Here is a 22,484-nt window from a genome sequence, read left to right as displayed (position 1 = left end):
GAAAATGCAGGACTGAAGATTTGACGTGAGTGTGACCCGTGACCTGGGGCGTGTTGTAACGCCCTCCTGCTGTTTGGTAAATGGGGTGCAGACTGCTCCTTTTGACCGGCCTTGAATTTGTTTAAACCTCCCCTCAGTTACTGGGGAATGTGGCAGGCCCTCTGACCTTTGACCTCCTCATATCCCCCCTCTGGAGGATTCAGTCCCACTGTGCGTCTCAAGGATGGCTCTCCCACAGCTGGGTGTGTTAAACAGACCGGTGTTCCCACCAGCAACACTTAAGCGGCTTTCATGGCGGCAATTTAGCTTTGCTTTTTGGGGATAGTCACCCCAAGAATGGATATTTTTCCATTGCATAATATCATGCATAGCCAATGTATGATTATAAATCTTTCATATGAGGCAGAAACTTTAATCATGACAATTGGGTTTCATTTGGTTAAAAAAGCAACCTGAATTCAGTTAAATCACTGTAGTAATAACCTGTGTCGTGTTGAAAAAAAGCCAGTTTGTGTTTTTTTGTGACATAACGTTGTGACTATTTCTTCTTAACCTCTGCTCTGGCCTGAAGCTGCTTTTTTTCACTTTCAACTGCAAAGGGTTTTTAACGGAGGGCTTGATAGTTGTCCAGAAAGAAGAGGAAGTGTGCATGAGAGTTTTAACTCGAAGGTTTGAGTAGTGCGTCTCCCTGGTCAGGGCTTCAGAAGCGAAGAGGCAAATAAAAACAATCAAAGGCAAGGCCCTGACATGGGCCCCCAATTGACGCCCGGCTTTTAAAAACCAATACTGAGGCTTATTGCAGAAAGGCCTTTCCGTCATTTTTACAATGTTATTAGCCTACTCATAATAAAAATATGCAGTCCTCCAGGACAGCTTCGGCTGTAATGCCCCGAGAATGGAAAGTTAAACACACAATGTCAAGATTAAAAGTGACGAGTGAAGAAGTGAGAAAGAGTGATTAGGGGGGGGAGGAAAAATAAAGAGAGAGGGGCAAAGAAAGAAATGAAAATTCTCAAATCATGCTGGAGGTTTTACACCACCAGTATAATTACTTATATTCTATTTTAGTTTAGTTATATTCTATTGTGTTCTTTTAACAGTCATATACAGTATCGGTATTTGAATGGAATTATCTTTTATTTTATATAATTAACACATTATAGCTTTAATTTTGGGGTTTTTTGATTTAGTAATTGTATTATGTTGCTTTTATTTTTTTTGTCATTTTTATTATTTGACTGTAACATTTATATTTAGATTTAGGTTAGTTGTCATGGCATTATTTTCTTATTTTTAATTTTCTTTCATTTTTTTTTAGATTTTAAATTTAATATTTAACTTTAGTTTTAGTAATTTTATTATGTGCTTTTGCTTTAATTTAATTTTTATATTTAGCTTTAACTTCAACTTCAACTTATTTATTTAGTTGTTTTGTTGATTTTTTTTTTATATTTAATTAAATTTAGATATATTAAATTTTTTATTTTTTGTATTTTTCTGTGCTTTGGTGGTCATTTTTATTTGTTGCTGTTTGTAATATTTCTATTAAGCTCACATCACTAAACTTTTTCTTATTTTTTTCTTTTAAGTGCCAAGGGCAACCATTTTTTTTTTTTTTTTACTTAGTTTTTTTTAAATTTAACATTTATATTTAATGTTTTGTATTTAAAAGCTTTTTAAGTTTAGTTTGTTAATAGTTTAACAATAACAACACTGTTTTAACAGACTGTCCTCCCCTTCAGCTAGAGTCCTGCTGTGGTACTGCAAAATGACATTGCAACGTTTGTGTTTAAATTGTTCCACATAATTTATATTAAATTTATCAAATGTGAACACAGAAGCATTTTTTTACAAGCTGTCCCCCTCAGACTTGTGGGGTACCCTTCTGGTAGTGCAAGATAAAATAATACTGTAGGGAAAAAGGAAGGTCCCAAGCCTGCTTATGTAAGATGTGAAATGTTCCTCGTCTCAAGCTTCTCTCACATGCTTGTCCCGCCGTCTGAGGGCATTGTGGGTTTTCCCCATTTATCATGTTGAGCAGAAGCAGTGTTAGATGTTAGCAAGGTTTGTTTGGGCAGTCCCTGTGCAGGCATCTTTGAAGGGGGGTTTTAGAGGTAAGTAAGGCAGAAGACAGTATTAGCAAGCCGACTGATTCTCAGGAGCTCCTCTGCCAACACTCCTCCGTCCCTCCGCTCTTCAATAACTAATGAGCTTCACACCATCCTCTGTCCCCTGCTGCAGTCCCCACCCGAGCAGAGTGAAAAAGTGACGAAGCCTGCATCAGTTAAAAAACAAAACCCTTTAATTCCGTCTGCGCTCTCCCTGCCCTGGGTTTTATTTTTTTCACCCCCCATCACACCTAGATTTTTAGAAAAGCGCGAGGTTATTTTGGGCGCTTTGCATTTTTAGTCATGGTACTGAACGAATCCTTCTCAGTTTTTTACTTTTTGAATTACACTCATTTTTGTTTTCCTTTTAAAAAAGCTGGAATGAAACTTGCATAACATGAATTGGATCTACTGAATGAAGAAAATAAACCCTAGTGTTTTTTGAGAGAGATGCCTCATAGTGTTTGTGAATAAACTAGTTTATATCAATTTACGCATACGCTGTCATAATGACAATAGGAAATTATCTTTATAGCTTGATAAATGTCAAGCTTAGCCAGGCTGACAAAACTGAGGGAAAAATAATATATATTTTGCTTTCATTTTTTCAATAATTTAGGAAATGTTTTTTTTGATGATTCAGGCAAGACCGCTGCGGCAAATCGTTGTTTGTTTGTTGTGTTGTTTTTTTCATACACTTGTCCAATTTTGAGATTTCTGGGTTTATTTTGCCTTTCCATAACCATGTCATAGTCTTTCTGGCTAGTGGAATGAAACACCAAACAAAATAGACATTTAAGTGGTTTATTTTTATTTCAGTTTATCTCTTTTGTGTCTGTATATTTCAATTACAAATACAAAATCTTTAAAGACCGTTTTTCCTCTCAAATGGGGATTGATTAAATTTTTTTTTTTCATGCACAAAGTCAGAAATCTTCCTTTCATTTAGCCAACTTTCCACTTTCACAACCAAACGTTCTAGTTGTTATTATATAAATGAAGGTTTTGCTTAAGGTCATTCAGCACATGATTTATATATATATATATATATATATATATATAGTATATATATATAGTATATATATATATATATATATATAGTATTTACATTTATTTATTTATTTTGTATATATATATTGATTTAATTTTTTTCCCCCTTTGGGCCATAGAAAGTAATTTTCTGATTTACAGAGTGATAAAAAATAGATATCCAAACTCCTTATCTATAAAACCATGAACTAATATGTCAACAAAAATTAAATCGAGCTTTATCCAGTGTTCATATGTATGTTCTGGAATGTATGCAAAATCAGTGCATATTCAAATAAGAAATAATTAAATTTTGCATATTCACATATATAACATTTCAGGAAACGGTGTCCCTTGTCTAAATGCACTGATTAATCATCAAGGGGAAGTTATAGTACTTGTATGTTGATTATTTATTATATTTTTTATTTATTATTAGTTTTATTTTTTTTTTTATCGTATTCCCCACCTGTGGGTAATTTTTACAACATTAAAATTGTCTCAAGATCTCTGGATTGTTTTTATTAAAAAGGAAGCTAAGACTGTTTTTTTTTCCAGTCATGATCAACATTTTTTGAATAAATGATGTGACTAACGATTCAATAACTATTTCATAACACACAAAAGGCACCCTCACTGTCTCCACACCTACTATTTATAGAATGATGTAACCTTCTGAAAGAGTTAGCCAAATGAATATGTTTTAACAAAATCTGAATCCTTTTTGGAGATTCTCAGAAATCAAGAGGTTTGAGTCACTTGGAGTAGAATCAGAAATCACCCATTTTTTCCAGCACATGTGATATAGGAGAAACAACCTGGAAAGATGGCCCAAAAAAAAATGCTTTTTGGCAGCTTAAGGCCCTACAGTACCCATCATAAATTAAAAATTTTGGCTGCCTGTTAACTAAATCATTTTATCAATCATATTAGATGTCATTTTAGGCTTTGGTGCCTTTGCGCTCAAACAACCTGGGCTCAAAGACCTGTGGTGTTACAAAGATTGCATATTTCAAATGCCCTACTTCCCCAGGTGGTTCCCTGAGACTTTTGGGTGGACATTAAATGATGGGAACTCCTAACAGATTTTCCCCCCCTCTAGCTCCTCTCCCAAGTATTATAACATCTTAAAAGTGTAATTGAGAAGATATACTGCTGAGTTGAGGGAATCCGCAGTGGTTCACTGACCTAGGCATGCTAGCTCCCATCTGCTGTCCTCCGTCCCTTGGGGCCACATCTGCAGCACATATGAATAAAAATAAAAAAAAAAAATGGATGGATGGACAGAAATGAATTGAAGAAAATGATTACATAGATATATGCTGTTTACCGATAAATGATGTCCCCCTTGGGGGCTGGTGACATCAGATTATTGACCTGAATTAACATTTTAAAAATACAAGAAACACATTTAAAAATATATTAGCCATTCAGATAGCAGTGATGAAGTCGCAGGCAACTATTTCAGGCGATCACAAACTGTGCCAAGTTTATAGAAGGCGGGGCGGTGTAGATTTAACCACCCTATTAGAAAACCTAAATGGCTTTTTCCTTTTAAGTGGCAATGTCCTTCAGCAGCATTCCGCAAGAGACTTGTTCTGTTTTTTCGTCCCCCCCCCACGATGGAGCGGACCGCCCCCATCGCTCAGGTTGTGTTTTTTGGCAGCGATTAAATTGCAATTTATACTCAGCCCTTGAAAGGGACTCACCCTCATCACATAACTCTAATGGAGGCGCCTGGACAGCCAGCCACAACACCCACGCTGCAAATATAAATATTTCACCAGCCCTGTGAGAGGTTTTGCCAATGTTTTTCTACACAACCAAATGGTTATTGGTTATGACGGTGGTCCCCACCCGTAAAAATTGGGGTGGGGGTGGGGGGGGTGGTTTTTTGGAACTCAAAAAATTTCCCTTTTTGTTTCCTCTCTTATATCCCTTGTTTCTCTCATCTTTTTTACTCATAATAATTTCTAAAATACTCAACAAAACCAAAGTCTTTTTTTTGATAGAAAACCCTCAACTCATTCAACAAATTATCATGCAAAATTTGGAAGATCAGTCCAATGCAAAAAATAAGAGAAATTGTCCCCCCTGATTATAAAAAAATATTCCTTTTCATTAATTTTTATGGATAAAAAGTAGTGTAATCCATGTAAATGGACCCCACTTTTGACCATAATATTTTTTAATTGCTACAGCGTGTATAAATTTAATGCTAATTTCAGGGTATTGCATTAGCTTAGGCAAAAAAACAATGGATTTAACCACTAAACTCTTCTGAACACAAAACATACGGGCCAGTCATGGTTATTGAAAAAATGCAAATATAAAATGTAAATTTATTTATTTTTGTTGTAATTAATACGTGTTTATTCAGCAAGACAATGCATTGCATTGAAAAAGTATTAGGAAAGACATTTATAGATGTTGCCAAGGATTTATATAGCACAATCAGCATATTACACATGAATTTTCTGAAAGATTGTGTGACACTGTATCATAATGAACTTTCTGAAAATGTAAGCTTTGGCATAACAGGAATAAATTACATTGTGAACAAAAATCTCCTTAAAATAATGCAAAATAATATAATACTTTTTTGGGGGCCATAGCTTTTTATGTCTGAACCTCGCCATCCCCTCTGTGTTTGTGGGGTTGGGATGTTTTGGATGTATTGATCAGATAAGGCCAATACTAGCATGTAACGCCTTTTAGTGGGGGATGTTGATTGACAACATTAAAAGTACAGATTGAAAGGATGTTGGACAATTCACATGTTTTTGAAGGCTCCATATGTGTAAAATGCCCAGAAATAAGCTCCTCTCCTCTCTCTCTGTCATCTTCTCTCTGTCTATCACTGCAAATAGCTGAGGGCCCATGTTGTGTGCCTGCCAAAACAGAAGCATCTGGGAATTAAGCACTCCATGTCTCCCCATGTCCCCCCAAAATGAGCTTCTCGGATGGTCGGGGGGTCCGTCCATGTGCCAGGCTCTCCAAATGCCCACCAAGCATTAGTCGCCACGCTCATGGCCTCTCCAGGGGCCCTGCTCATGTGTTCCACATGCACGCGCGAATGTGTGTGTGCCCATCCTAAGAGTGAGCGTGACTGTGGGGTGAGGTGTATGTGTTTAAGCTATCAATCATCGTACTGCACTGCTTTCCACTGTTTTTCTCTCAAAACTGTCCTGGGGGTCACTGTCACCAACACTTCACCCATCATTCAGCACTAAGATTGTCAGGATTGTCACCAATTTTGATACCACCAGCAAAAACTAATGTATAACTGAACTCACTCTCCTTCATTCATCAAATGAATTTTAATGTTAATATGAATATTAACAAATTAAAAATTCAAAAAAAAAATGGGCATTCCTCAAATAAGTAAACATTATTTTTTTTCCCCCCAATAATTATTAAAAATTGGTAAAGAGTTTTATATATATATAAAACCCAAAAAAAAGAAAAAAAGAAATGCATTGAATTAAGATTATATTGTATTATCTGCTACATTATAACAATGCACTAGCGTTCATCATTGAGTATGCATACTAATACAGATTGGAGCAGACATTGTGCAGGATGTGAATTGAGTAGGCATATGTAACTCAATACTAAAGACTAGTGTCATTGTAAAGGAAACCTTCTGGCAAACATTTGCTATTTCATGTGAGTTCGCAATTAACTTGGTAAAAAAGCATTGGTAAAAAATTACAGCATTTTATGATGAAAATGGTGATTATAAAAATGACCAAAATGACCAGAAGTGGTGATTATAAAAATAGACCTATAGGATAATTCAATACAAAACAAATAACAAAAAGTATAGGGTAATTGACAGGTTCTAAAGGAGCACCGGGGTAAAAGGCACATTTTATTTTTCCTTTAAAACCACTAGAAGGTGCAATTCCCAAAAAAAACTTTTTCTTAAAGGGGTCCATGAACAGCCTTTTTTTATTACAGTATTTTGTGCTGTTTTCTGAGGGTCCACCTATAATGTAATCAAGATTTTTACATAAAAAACATATATTGAGAAATAATATTTTCTGTCCCTGTTTCCCGGCCTCCTGTTTTAAAACCCCCATCACCATCAGAATGCTCTGTAGTTGAAATAACGCGTGTCAGATCGTAGACTTGGAAGTAAACTCCCACTGCTATGATTGGCTAGAGTTGTGGTATGTTTTTTGACACAGCCCACGTCCCTTCACAGATGGCCGGGTGCTGTGATCCAATATAAGTCCCCCCCCGACAGGACAAAACATCATCTTTTTTATAGGGATGCACGATAAATATCGGCACGATATTTAACTGTCACGACACGCACAACAATAGGTAGATCCAAAAGCAGTGTTATTTTTTGGGTAATCCAGAATCATATCCTCGCCAGGCAACGGTCCCCCCCAAAATCCAGGTAAGCAATCCAAAACAAGAAACAGGAACACCAGTGAGGGACCACGAAAAACAGAGCGACGTAAACTAACTAAGGACTCCCATAACAATGACAGAACAAACAGGGTATTTATAGACAGATGCAAAACAAATGTAAGTGGGAACAGCTGTATACAATGAACAGTGATGAGTACGACCAAGACAAGGCTTGTGGGAAATGTAGTTCCTAAAGTGGGGTTGACGATACCTCTAGCGGACACCCAGGGGATACACAAACCAGACACTGTGACATTAATGCGCATCTCGTCAGTAAAGCCGGTTTTTCTGTAATCGACGGTAAAATCTCTACACGTGCGTGCTTTCACACATGGAGCAGCAAATTTACTACACAGAACCCATTATTGTTCACTGACGACAAGCTTGTCAATGAACAACAGCTCTGTGTAGTAAATCGTGCAATCCCTAGTCTTTTAGTTTCAATCTTCTGCATTGAATAGTGCCTTGTTTTTGTAAACAAATCCGTGGTACAAATTACATTTCTTACTGACGGTGTCTGGAAACTTTCATTAAAAATAAAGTTCTTCTCCACTCTTTCCTAATGTTAGGATCAGAAGGAAGGCCAATCAGACAATTCAGACTTGTTTTTTTTTTTTTTCCACAGTTTTTGGCACTGCAGAGCATCTTTGTTGTCTTCGGAGCAGCAGGCACATTTTTTTTTTTTTTTTTTTCATGAAGGTGGTGCCAAAAACGCTATTCCAAACAAAACGCAAATCATAAGACATCATAAAGTGGCACATTCCACAACCTGTCGTTTTGCCAGATTGGCTTCAATATCTACACCTGTTCTTAGACTAACGAGAAAATTGAGTTCTGAAACTTACAGGATAGTTTTTTTATAGTACCAAGTGTGAAAAAGGGAATCAAGGGAAGATCAAGGGAATTTTGATTTAGTTTAGGACCCCTTTAACAAGCGCATTTCAGCTATTGCACATTGAAATTTAGGGTGTATTCGCCACCAGGAAAGTCTGTTAGCTCACTTGCTGTGGTCCGGACCCAAATACAATGTTTTTTTTTTTTTTTTTTTTTTTTTTTTAAGCTTTTTTTTGTTGTTTTTTTTTTTTTTTTTTTTTTTTTTCTTTTTTGAAATTTTTTTTTTTTTTTTTTTTGGTCTGGTTCGGTTTCACACTGTCCCTTTTTGCAAGTGAACCAGAAATTGTAAACAAAATCACACACATGTGCTAAGGTCATCCAGTTCATTGGTTCATCCATTCAAACATACCCAGAGTTTTGTTTGGAACTGGACCCAAGACCCACCTCTTCAGCTGGGTCCCCCCCCCTCTCGGTATGGTTGTTTGGTCCGCACCCGAGTACGATTGTTGTATTCACAAACCACCTGCCCAAAAGATCTGCACCAAGGGGGGAAACAAAGTTGAGTTCGACTCAGCTGAACCAAATAAGACAGGAATAAATACTGTACACCCTTAGCGGATCTGGCCTTACAGCAATGCAAAGTTGGTTCTGCGCTAATTTTTTAAATAATATTTTATTGTTTTATTATTTTTTTGTTGTTTGTTTGTTTTTTAAAAATATAGCATATTGACTATATAATATAGCATATTGACTATATTTTTGAGACAAAGGTCTTGGTAATGTTCTTTGGTTTTGTTCAAGTTGATTAAAGTAACAGTTTTTCAGTAACGGAAGACTAGGTAAAAGGATGGTATTTGGGGGTAAAAAACTTTATGCTAATAATCAAACATGCTGTATGGTTCTGCGATAGTAATATTAATGCAGCATGGACATCTTTGATGTGTAATACAGTGTTGTCCACTGCTTTTTTTTAGCGCCATATTTAATTTTTGGACAGGAATAACAACAAGGCTTTGAGGGGATAGAAATTCAGTGTGTTTAATGGATTGTACTGTTGTTTAAGAAACATGACCAATTTTCTCAGCTGGTGAATTGTCTTTCAGGACATTCTAAAGACTGCAGGTCTATCCCTCACAGCCTTGTTTTCATCTGCATTAAAATTCTACATGGTGTCTAACCTGACTGAGGTTTACTATTGGTTTAAATCTAATGCTGACTTGAGATCATCACAATGTCCTCAGATAATCCTACAAAAGCTTATTTCACCTTAGAAAAGCTGTTTGCCTTGCATGCCAATCAGGCCTGTCTTAAATGGCCTGGGAGGAGACAGGAGACAGCAGTAGTACCCCCCTCTCTGTGATCTGTCATCCACCACAAACGTCCTGCTTTACCTCTGTCTCAGGAGGGATTCATTATATGAAAACAGGCATTAGCAAACGCCTGCTGAGAGGTTTGCTCTCTGCAAATCTAATAAGCCCCTTATAGGCGAACCAAAGCGGTAGAGGATCAAGGCTGAGGAAGGAAATGTGCTTTTTAAAGAGTTTACTCGAGTGACGCCACATAAATATTTCATTGGGGATGGCGTTGTGACATGATGTACAGCTGTGTGCAGGCAAGGCGCTGTGCTTAAGGCAAAGACAGTGATTCATTGTACTCATAATTGCCTGAGCTGTTGTTGTAGATGGAGTCGAGGACCTGCCTGCGCTCTTCTTTCTGCTGACAGCGACGCATTGCAGCTACAGGTCCGTTGCATGTTCGGAGAACAGTTTTAATATGCGATGTGGGAGAGACGGTGTTTATGTTTTGTTTTGAATTGAATTTTTTGCTGTGTTTTTGTCATTCTCTCTCTGAATAAAATGAATACCGAATCATTCCATTAGGCTCCTGATGGGAGAGAGGATATGTCATGTGCTAGCTCAGCTGTAAATAATGGCTGCTCGAGAAAACTTGCCAGAGATTCTCCTCAGTCTTTTATAGAAGCAACATTAATGCATTACGGTCCATTCATTCAGTCTTTTAACAGTGGGGTAGGATATTATGTCATACATAATTTCCTAGCAATATCGTTGACTTGATTGCAAATGATTGCACAGATACTATTTAAACTGAACTGAGCTGCATGATGACATCACTGAATTCAATGATGAACTGCCTTTAACTCTCATTTTACATTATTGACACGCTGTTAATGTTGTTCAGTTGCTTTGACACAATCTGTTTGGTTTTAAGCGCTATATAAATAAAGGTGACTTGACTACATTAAGGAAACTGTTCCTTGAAAAGCAAATGGTTTTGGTTTGATGTTTTACTTCCTCTTGTTTGACTGTGCACAATTATGTTAGTCAGTGAGAAAAAAAAGTGGAAGTTTTGGTGTTTAAACAAAAAAAAACTGCTTGTTTACATGGTTATTTATCCAATTTAATTCCTGCTGTGCTGCTTCAAATGTATAATGGGGGCCACAAACAGAGAGCCTGTTGCACACCTTCTACAAAAGAGCTCTACATCAGCCCGGGGGGGGGATGGAATATTTTGTTTACTTCTCAGTAATGTTTTAATGTAAAGCTGAAATTTCTCTGCTAATGTCACTGAACAAACTCGTACAAAAATAATGTTTTCAAACATCCAAGTCTTCCATTGGTCAAGAAGCAAATAGTCCTGCCCCAAACTCACAATATTGGCAAACCCAGTGTTGCTTCGGTCAGGCATTTCCCAAAAGCATTGTTAGCCAACTATGGAATGCAGGTTTTATTGTTAGCAACATATTTCAACAATTCTGGTCTTCCCTTGAAAAAAGTTTAAAATAACAGAAACAGAATAGCAAATTATGTGTAATTACTAACCACAAACTATGCTTCTAACCACATGTAAACTTAAATCATGTTCTTGAGCATATACAATGTATATATATATAGATATGATTGTGCCTGTGCAGTAGTGTGTATGTGTGTGTGTGTGTGTGTATATATACATAAATTTAATTCTACAGTATGACTTTTAGTTTGCTATAAGAATAAAAACGCCATTTTTGAAGAGTACTTATATGCAAAGATGGAACCTTTGATTTAATTAAACATCTGGAAATTGAAGGGGTGGTTCATTGTGATTTCAATTTTTTTAACGTTAGTTAGTTTGAAATGCTGCTGTTTGAGCATAAACAATATCTGCAAAGTTGCGGCACTGAAAGTTCAGTGTAAATGGAGATATCGTCTTTTAAAATTCTGTCAGTTTAATGCCTACAAAAACAGCTCTTAGGGACTACAATGAGTTACTTACCGGGTTTGTGACATGATAAATTAGCAATGTTATCTATCTATCTATCTATCTATCTATCTATCTATCTATCTATCTATCTATCTAGTGAGGCAGTTCTTGACATATAGTCTAGTAAGAGTATATTATTATATTAAAAAAGCATTGTGGATAGCATTGTTTAAATATTTTTTTTCAACCTATTATTACTGATAGACAGTGGTATTGGCTACTTGGTGTTGGTGTGTACAAAAAATATACTTAATGTAACATAAAACAAACATTTGACTGAGTGACAGAAAAAATATGAAGAGGAAGAAGGCTGCAACGTTGCCAAGATACATAGGTGGGAGAGCTTAAGCAATGACTGTTACCGCAGTACTGATGATGTAATCAATTGCAATGGACACCCAGACTAAAGCACTAACAGCTCTCTTTCTGTACTTTTCTCTCTGCACAGACTGTCTACAAAACACTGGCTTTGTGCCCAGTTCTTCCACACACTACACAGATGCACTGCAGCAACAGTATCCCCTGCAGGAAGTACTGCCTGGAGGTCCAGAAGAGGTGTCCCTTCATATTGCCTGACAATGATGAGCTCATCTATGGAGGAAGCCCCAGTTTTATATGCACAGGTGGGCACTTTGACCTTTTCTCATATAAACAAATCACCAGTGGTTTCCTATTCTTGAGAGGACTGAATCATTAGCTGTGACTGAAACCAATGGCAACTGCTCCACTGCCTAGTCAGTTAATAAATTAATTCTCATATAAACAAATCACCATTTATTTATTTATTATTTTTTTTATGTTATGTTATGTTATGAAGTATTTCTAAAAGGTTTTACCTGGCTTTATAGTGTATTTTCAAAAGCGAGTCCTTATAAAATGTACTAAAAATATATAGAATAAAATAAAATCTTAAATTAAACAATTAGAGAAAAAATAACAAGAAATATGTTTTTTTTTGTAAACATATATATTCAAACACTGCATACCAGTGTAGTTTTGTATCACTGATATATCATAATATTTGTTAGTTTTCCGTTTTAAAGTTTGTTTGAATATTTCAACTTAAACCAAACGAAAATGAGAAATGTTGCCTTAGCAAGTGGCTGATTTTTTTTTTTTTTTTATGGCTTATTTGTCCATTTAGTCATCCATTAAATACTATTAAATTAAATACTAACAATAATAAAAAAAAATAATAATAATAATTAGAAATGTTTATATACTCATGTATGTTATATATACACACATCTAAGCACATGTATACATTTATGTACATTACACACATTCCTATGAAAGAGGAGGCGAGTAAAGCAATATCAGCAAGACATTTTTCATTATCATTGAGGTAGACAGTGTTTTGAAATGAGGTCACCTTTTAAGAAAACTGATTTCAGACCAGCTTACACAACACCAAAATGTCACATCTGATGGAATAGAACAAATTCAAATGAAATTTAAAGACATATAAATGACTACAATGCTTATTTTTTAGTAAAACCTGAGTCATAAATTTAAGAAAATAGAGACAAAATTACATTTTTTATCTTTTTTACTAACCACCCAAACACACATACAGAACTGTGGGGTGTCATAGACAGCGAAGGATGCAACCAAATGAAGGCATCACAGTAGACAGGATGTTATGCAAACATTGGATTTGGACCATTTATTTCCTGAGTAGGCAGTATTTTCCATTGGTATTGCTGATTTTTTTTTTTTTTTTTAACACTTGGTCTCTGTTGACCTCACTTATGGCGAAAAACAAGAAGTACAATTCCTCCTCTTCTTTTGTGCTTTTACACTTTCATTGGATGATAATGATCATATCCTATTTGCACAAAATTTGAGTTGACTATTGGATTTATAAATACTTATCTTTAAATTATCCTCCATTTGACTTGTATAATTATGCCGATCATGAGTATGATACAAAGGGCATGAAATAGATTTCTCTGATCTGCATGTTTAAAAATAGGGCTGTGTATCAAATGCCCTGAACAGTGTTTGTAAGGATATGATCCTCTCCTAATCTCAGAGGGTGCGTGCTGAGTGGTGCATGTGAATGAGTGCTTTGGCCTCCAATGGCCTGCAGGCTTGTGCTATAATGAGACGACTGATGATAAATGGGGAATGTGAGAGCAGAAGGAGCACAGACTGGCTGAGTGGGCACACTGTAATTACCTGCCCTTTAATTGCTCTTAAGTATCCCCACTTTACACTGACTGGTCTCGCAGTGCTAAACTTTACACCACCATAATGCCTCCATTCATCATCACAAACATGACCATAAAACACCTGTCATCAATGATTATGTTTGGCAAGGGCAGCGTGGAAAAGTAATTAATATATTGGACCATATCTATCTATCTATCTTCTATTATCTATCTATTATCCTCATTCTATCATCTATCTATCTATCTATCTATCTATTTATCTATCTACTTTTATCGATCTACTCTATCTATCTATCTATCTATCTATCTATCTATCTATCTATTATCTATCTATCTATCCTTATCTTTTAACAAAAATTGATATCATGCTATGAAAGTGATAGTTCCACTCCTTGTCATTATTACTCACCCTCAAGTAGTTTCAAAAACCTGTATGAGTTTCTTTCTTCTAATTAGTCAGTTGTGGTTCCCAGTGAATTGGAAGTCAATGGAGACTGGAAACTGTTGGTTACCAACATTTCTTTAGAATCCTTCTTTATGTTACACAGAAGGATGAAAGTCAAATGGGTTTGGACTGACAGGGGTGGCGGTGCGCAAATGATGGATGAGTTTTAAATTTGAGTTATACTATCCCCTTTAATATTGATCAACAAGTTACACCAGCATGCAGAGTATAAGAGAGTAATCAAAAAACATAAGCAATAATACCCATCGAGGGGACCCCTGCCTGATGTGTCAAGATCAACAAGTCTCTTAAAATATCAAAAAAGAATAATTTGACCTTCTATGACCAAACCAAGTTATGTTCAGACTGTTTTAAAGTGTCATACGGTGCAACCAGCATGAGTATTATATTAAAAGAGAAGCCCTGCAGACCCTCACGACTGTGTGTCAAGATCAGTGAATATGCTCTCATAAAATATCAAGATAATTTGACCTTTTGATGACAAGATAAGGTTAGTTCAGAATATAAAATGCCAATGTCGTGAGATCCCTCAAACACTTAATAATATGTTTACATTAATAAAATCATGAAAAACACCACTTTTACATTGAAAATTAGATTTAAACAATTTTTACAAAATCATACACTAATATGGGAACGCCACAATTAGTAATTATGATTTGTGAGAAAATTTTGTAAAAAAAAAAACAAAAAAAAACATTTGCATATTTAAAAATTAGCAATTTGTAAAAATAAATTTAAGAATAATTACAAAACTTATTTCCTAAATTAATCATTAATATTTGTACACTCACAATTAAGAATTCATGATTTGAGAGTATAATTTTTTTACATGAACAATATTACATTTTTGTTATTATTAAAACAATCAATAAGATGATTTCACTCACAATTGATAATTCATGATGTCTTAAAGAAAAATTACCTTGAAAAAGATTTACTTTTTTTTTTCCTAAAAATAATAATTTAAGATGTGTACACTCAACAATTACGACAAACACAACAATTCATGAATGTGAACAAAAAAAAAAAAAAAATAGATTTAAAACCTTGATGGTCACACCACTTCACATTATTTAAAAATCAATCAAAAAAAATTGCAAATAAATAAATAAATAAATAATCCAAATAATACGACAAGCACATGAACAAAAAGTACATTCTACAAGAATTCAATTTTGAAAATATTTTTTTTACCTTAATGGTCAACATATATCATCGCCCTTAACCTGTGTCTTTTGCTGGCCCAGGGCTCCAAAGAGGACAACCCCCGCCCTCAGACGCAGAGACAGAGTGCTGCGATGTCCGATGGGACAGCAGGGAGGACAACAGCTCCAAGGCACTCTCAAAAGAACTCACAGAACCGTCGTGTCAGCACGGGGGACATCCCTGACCTCGTCAGCGCCTCTAGAATGGTGCCAACAGCAGGACTCAAACTTGCCCTGCTGGTCTCGTCTCCTTCATACTGTGTGCCACTCTCACAGCATCCCACAAATCCCACGGGTTCAACCTCACCTCCAGCTCCTCCAACGAGGAATGACGGAATAGCCAATCCGGTAAACAGTGACGTGACGGACCGTAGGTAACTTGCTGGAACCTCTGGTTACAGAGACGTGGACATGCAATCCCAAAACAAACCAAGCAAACTGACCAAAGCTAAACACAACACTGGACGAATCCAATCAAGCAACAAGAACAAGGGACAACACCGTAGCCTTTGTTTGACAAGAGGCTTTTAGGGGGCGGAGTTTCTCTCGCACCATGTTTTTTTCACTGTGTCCTATGTTTTGGATTTCGGTTGCACTAGATGAACTACAGGATCTAACTCACATTTCTTTTTTTTTCTTTTTCATTTGGGTCTTTGTTGGCAGGCAGGATTGGAAGAGTCGGATGAGTTTAATGTACAGTATCCGAGTGAATATTCAAGACTGAGCGCGTGTGTATGTAAGCGAATGGACGGGTGCGTGTGCATGTGTGCCTGTGCTGCATCCGTGTGTCCACTTAGATGTTATTCTCGTTTCTTTTCGTGAATCACAAACTCTCTGAATGCTGCTCTGATCATCCACGAGGGTTCTTTGTAGTTTATCACTGACACAAATCTGGCCTAGACATATACCAAGACACCACCAAACAAAACTCAGATTCGCCCGTTAAGTCCTGTAACCTTATTAAAGTAGCCTGATTTTCTGTTGTTGGTATGATGTCATTTCCTGTGAGGTCAGGTCAGTAGCTTTGGAGGTCTGGGTACATTAAATGTCGGCTTATTGCTTAAGCGCTGGAGCTGAAAGGTCTAGGTATCCAGACTTCTGTTTGTTCCCTCAATCTGCCAAAAAGACGTCCACAAATCTGTTTTTAGCACCATTCGTTGTTTTATATAGTTATAGTAAGATATTATAATTCTCTACACCTATATTCTGTAATTGCCTGTTAGAGACAAAGTCTCGAGAAACGGTTTAAAAGAAATAAACCCAAAAGATCTGAAAACGAAGAAGAGCTCATTAATCTGAGTACCATCCAAATTGCTATTTGGCAGCAAGAACCCAGCCAATCAGAGCTTAGGAGGACAAATTACCCCAATCGCACAGAGAGGATCCATCGGTTCTTTATTCCAGTAAAGGGCTCTTACCCATCATCCACAACGTATTCAAAACACTCCTGCCTGTAGAGATTCACGTGGCATGAATAACTCAGTGAAAACAATGTTAATTTGTTGCAAACCTTGAGATTAGGCATGTCGAAACACAAATTTTAAGAGCCCGATCTCGAAGCTACAGATAGAAGAATGACAAGTAACATCTCCAGGTGGCTGGGCTAAGGAATCGGGTTCTTCTGGTGTGGAGGAGAGGCTAAGTTAAGGGCTGATAATATTATTTAAAGTTTTTTTTTTCTACAGGTATGCTCTAATGAGGATGTGTCACTGTGACACAAAACACAAAACGAAAGCCTTGAGGTTAACGAAGTTCTCTAGACAGCCTCAGTTGTGAACCTGTTGAAATAGCAGGCCGCTCACACCTATGTTTCCATCGCATAGGATGACTTAACAGTCGTTTAATGTGTTAGATACACATACACACTGTATGTAATATATCCGTCACAGTAGCTTTAAGGCCTAAGTAGGTATGTACCTAAAAAAGAAAAATAAATGGTTTTGGTAGCCATATTTCATTGGTGTAAAGCAGGCTAACATAAGGCATGCCATGAGGAATAAAATGGTGCATAACTAATTTCATATATGCATTTTATTCCCTCCCTGTACATATCTGTAAGATTGTCTGTGTTGAAGTGCGGTCACATGTACTTTGTACGGTAAAATTCTTTGTAGTCAGTAGCGCCAAAATCTGGAATTTTGCATGAAGGGAACATTTTTCCTCATGCCAAACTTGCAATCAAATTGCAGGTTTGATCAAACTTAATTTGTAGTGATTTTTGCATTGTGTTTTAGATTTCTTAAACTTTGAACGTCTAAATGAATTGCAAATTTCACATCAGATTCAGATTTTTTTTTTGTAACTCTGAACATGCAAATTCATCGCATTTAGCAAATATTAAGCTGCGCTAGTTTGGAAGTTTGCTTAAAGTTTTGCTAATGTGGACCGCACCTTTAGTCTACATTTAAAAAAGCTGATTTTCCTCTTATGTAGTACCATCACCTGCAATACCATTTAACACTGAATACTGATTCTGAGGCAAATTTAATTACTTGGCATTTAAGAGAACAACTCATCCGTTTGCCCTTTTGCTTTTTTAAACTAACATAGCGGGCGACTTTTTTTAGGTGTCAGAAGCACAAAGTGATTTTTTTGTTTCGGAAATAGACTGCTAAATGCAGTTCAGTCAGCTGATACAAAAAAAAAAAAAAGCATTTACCTTGAACGGTCAAATGCTGGGAGAGAAGCTCCTTTTATTCCACTGTTTTTAAATTTTAGAATTTTCAACTAATTCTTGGCTGTTCAGGGTTTGTGAATGTGGTCAAGCTGAGTTTTAGAAAACATATCTGATTATAATGACTTTTAATATCCTTACCCATACAGCTCTAACTTGTTGCCTTTTAGGCCAATCTTGTCATTTCTCCTGTTTGCTATTAATACATTAATCTATTTTCTATTAAACCAGTATTGTTTACAAGACAACACCATAACTAGTGTTGCTATATGTTCACAGTGCTATGCCACGCTTATGATGATCGCCGACCAGGAAAATTTGACCAATATGAGAAGGCACAACAGACCCATTGAAGATGTATTAAGGGCAGTCTGGCTTGCTGTGCTGAGGACTTCGCTAATGAATAATTAGAGGAAAGCATTGAGAGATACAATATACCCTCTCAAGAGCTTATGAGTTAGTTTTTAAAACCCTGGACAGTCAGCTGGGACCACCTGCTCTGGAACAGCAGAAGGATCAGAAATGATTCCCTCGGTTCATCTCCAAACAAAACTAATTCGGCCTCTCCAGATGGGCCTGACGGTGAAGGAAGAGATGAGTTAGAGATAGGTGGACTAATGGACAGTGGCGTAGCACTATTATTCATTTGCGTTTTGAAGTTCTGGATGTTTGTTACAGGCAAGACAAGCATGCAAAACACACCCTAATACACACACATGCATGCTTGTTCACTCGGGAATCCATTGTATATATATACACTTGGCAATGCTCATACAACGGTCAGGAAGGATTCGAGATCCGTCAGTTGCAACATCTCAATGTAAAAAAAATTATAATCATTCGGTTTGCCTAGTAAATATTTGGTCTAAGTGCAACATGTTGAATCGGTGCACCAAATGTACTTCAAACAACGCCATACACAGCAAAGTGTTGACTAAAACATATTCCTTAAATGAGAGCGGCATGTGGTTTTGCTCGATTTGTCACGTTTATAACATGTTTATCTGTGTGTGTTGGGATTCACTCACACCTACAGTTTGTATCTCAGCGACCCAACGAGATTGAATGTAACAGATAACTGCTAATATCGCTAAAACACCACCAAACCTACTATAAGATGTATTTTATGCTTGCACAATGTTTTATGGTCATTTCCAAGTTGTGTATGTTAGTAGATGCCACACTTGCGTAATCACTTAGCAAGCAGAAATACTTTCTTTTCTGAACTCCTGTGGGACCTATGCCAGCCTTGACCTCAGTTGTTTTTCTGTTGTAAATACGTTACGAGAATGCTAAACAAATTTGTTGTCTCTGTTTGATTTTGGAGGTTTCCTTGTGTTCTGAGTTGGTGTCCTTTTTTAATCCTCTTTTGTAAGTGTCAGAGATCATTGGGTGGTTTGTGCTGGGATGGATACTGAGAGCGGAGTGGTTTTCTTTCACATGAAACTGTCCTTTGGTCACAACCTCGGGCACCTGCAGGCTGTGATGCTGTGTGTGTGATGGTATGCCCCCCCCCCCCCCCAAAGCAATGACTTTAAGGAAAAAAGATAAAGGTTTAAAGGCATTATAGAGATAATATTATGACTATGACTATTGAAAAAAAAATAATAATAATATTATATACTACCGGTATATTGTAATATTATAGATGAATTTAGTTCGGTAACCTATTTAATTTTTTTGACAAAGCAAACCTTGATGAAATAATTTATAAAACAATCTCACAAGTAATGATCTTTTCGAAGGTATGATTATACTGCTAAATGATTAAAGTGCTGTGTTCTGATGAAATAACAAATATATGTCTGTTCATTTGGTGTCTGGATGCTGCTCATTGGAGTGTGTTTGTCAATTTGATAAATTGTCTTTTAAGGTCAAAAGAGGTTACCAAACCATTGTTTTGTGTGAAATATAGGTTTTGGGTGTCATAGATACTGTATAAAATACTACAACTGTATTTTGACATAATCTAATGATAAGATTTTACACATAACACAGCACGGCACTGAGTTCGAATATCAAAGCTTTCCAAACCACATACATTTTTTTTCTTCCACAAAATAAAGAATGATTTATTTATTTTTTTTAATTATGTTTTAGTTTTATGACAAAAAGCCATAATTCAATGGTACAATTAAGCCTACAATCTGTAAAAAGTGGAAATCGAGATATACGCATAAAAACAATGTCTTCAGAATCATAATACATAAAATCGGCTGTGAATTCGAAACAGGTAGTTGTTAAACCTGACTCAGAGGAAAGATAGGAACATGTGGTTCATGGCCTGTTTTCTTGTGATTAAGGGATAATACAAGACGTCTTCGGTGAGTATGCATGTTTTTATCTGTTCTGAAGTGACCTATTTCGTTATACAGGTTTTACAGGTTAAACCTGATCACACCGGACGTGACGCACTGAGGGTTAACAGAAGTAACAACAAGAGCAGTCATTGATGAAAGGACAAAAGTAAAAGCCAAACAGTCCTATAAGCTGACACAGAAGTGGACCTCAAAGGTTATACATAGATTTCCCCTAAAATTATTATAGCAAATATCCAAGACTGGGCAGTTTTTGAAAAAGACTTAACACAAGACAAGATTTTCTTCAATGCAGTACCAGTGCTAACAGTTAGTCAGTGTCTCCAGTCTCTCTTAAAAAATGAACTGAGCATTCATGCAAAGCTTACGTTAAACTTATATCACAGATGTCCATGAACTTGTGTTATTTGTGTATTCAAATAATCACTTTGACTATTCCATTGTGATTGTGCATGAGGAAAAATAATCATGCAAATTATGAAAATCAAATGAAAAAATAATTGAATGGTTAATGCATTTTATAAAATGAACGCTACTGTATACTGTATACTCTATCTATAGATTATAGTTTACAAATATATATATATATATATATATATAATATATATTATATATAATATAGTATATATACTATATATATAACAGTGAGTTACCAGCTGAAATACATATCAGGAAATATATACATCTGTTATATTTATGGGGTGTTTATATTTATCTATTATATAATACATCTATTATATTTATGGGGGTGGGGAGACTAAGGAAGTTTGTTACAAACAACAAATGAGACCATCATTGAAACCTTGTCTGGTCTGATCAAGGAACCAACACCATTAGTCCAACAACAATTAAATTATGTCAGTTCAGCAGAAGAGACCACACGCTTTTCTTATGCAAGAGATTAACAGCAAGTTCTGGTCATATGTTTGTGTGACATGGAGGTTCTCTCCGAGCACTAACTCCAGTAGATAACGCTATGATTGGCCCAAAACCAGGGCCTGCAGATGACCTTTGAGTGCCATATGATAATAATAATAATACATATTATTATAAAAAAAAAAAAGTGGTATTGGGTTTTAGTTTTATTATTACCAGTGAAATGTACAAAAAGCATTCGAAATATTAAAAATGTTCAAAACGCTTGTTATTTAAATTGTTGGTTTAGGGGTTGTTTGTTTATTTAAGTATTTTTTCAGAAGATATGTGACCCTGGACCACATAAGTTTAAATCACAAATAGTCATGGTTATATGTGGGTAGCAATAGCCAACAATACATTGTATGGGTAAACAAATTATCGATTTTATTTTATGCCAAAAAAAAAGTAAAGTAAAGATATTATAAATAAAGATATTTTGTAAATTTCCTACCACTAAAATATATTCAAAACGTTAATTTGTGATTAGTAATATGCATTGCTAAGGAGATTAATTTGGACAACTTTTTAAATGCGATTTTCTCAAGGCTAAGAGTTGTTTTTGCACCCTCAGATTACAGATTTTTCAAAATAGTTGTATCTCGGCCAAATATTGTCATATCATTAAAAACATACATCAATAGAAAGCTTATCTATTCAGCTTTTATGTGATGTATACATTTCTATTTCAAAAAATTGACCCTTATGATTGGTTTTGTGGTCCAGGGTCACACATACACTAGTTGTATATGATCTCTTAATTGTAACACCTTTAAATCATCACCTCAATTCACTCCTAAATTAATTGGTTTATTTTATTTTATTTATTTTTTGTTCCCAAAATAAACCACCCATCTAATATCATCATGCTTTTTTGCTTTTTTTAAATAAGTAAACACAAACAGACTAACATTCACAGATGAGTCACCTACACAGAAGGATTGCCTACTGAAAGGTATTTTTCATAAAATAGGGGGCAAGTTGAACAGATTTTAATTTCCGCAAGGTGTCGCGTGTGTGTTTAAATGCATTAAATGTATACGATTTGTAAATAGCAAGGTTATTGGATACA

At 35.8% G+C, this 22,484-nt stretch overlaps 1 protein-coding gene and 1 pseudogene across 1 annotated transcript in view; both read left to right on the top strand.

Moving 5' to 3' along the window:
• The window catches only part of LOC109075793, a 124,216-nt pseudogene extending 108,379 nt beyond the window's left edge, over positions 1-15,837 (top strand).
• Positions 1-22,484, top strand: part of LOC109105473 (unconventional myosin-XVI-like) — a 736,220-nt gene that overhangs the window by 486,379 nt on the left and 227,357 nt on the right.

Source organism: Cyprinus carpio, chromosome B9 (assembly GCF_018340385.1).
Source record: "Cyprinus carpio isolate SPL01 chromosome B9, ASM1834038v1, whole genome shotgun sequence".
In the NCBI taxonomy this organism is placed as follows: Eukaryota; Metazoa; Chordata; class Actinopteri; order Cypriniformes; family Cyprinidae; genus Cyprinus; species Cyprinus carpio.
Note: the sequence above shows the minus strand (reverse complement) of the source record. Positions and strands in the feature narration are given on the sequence as shown.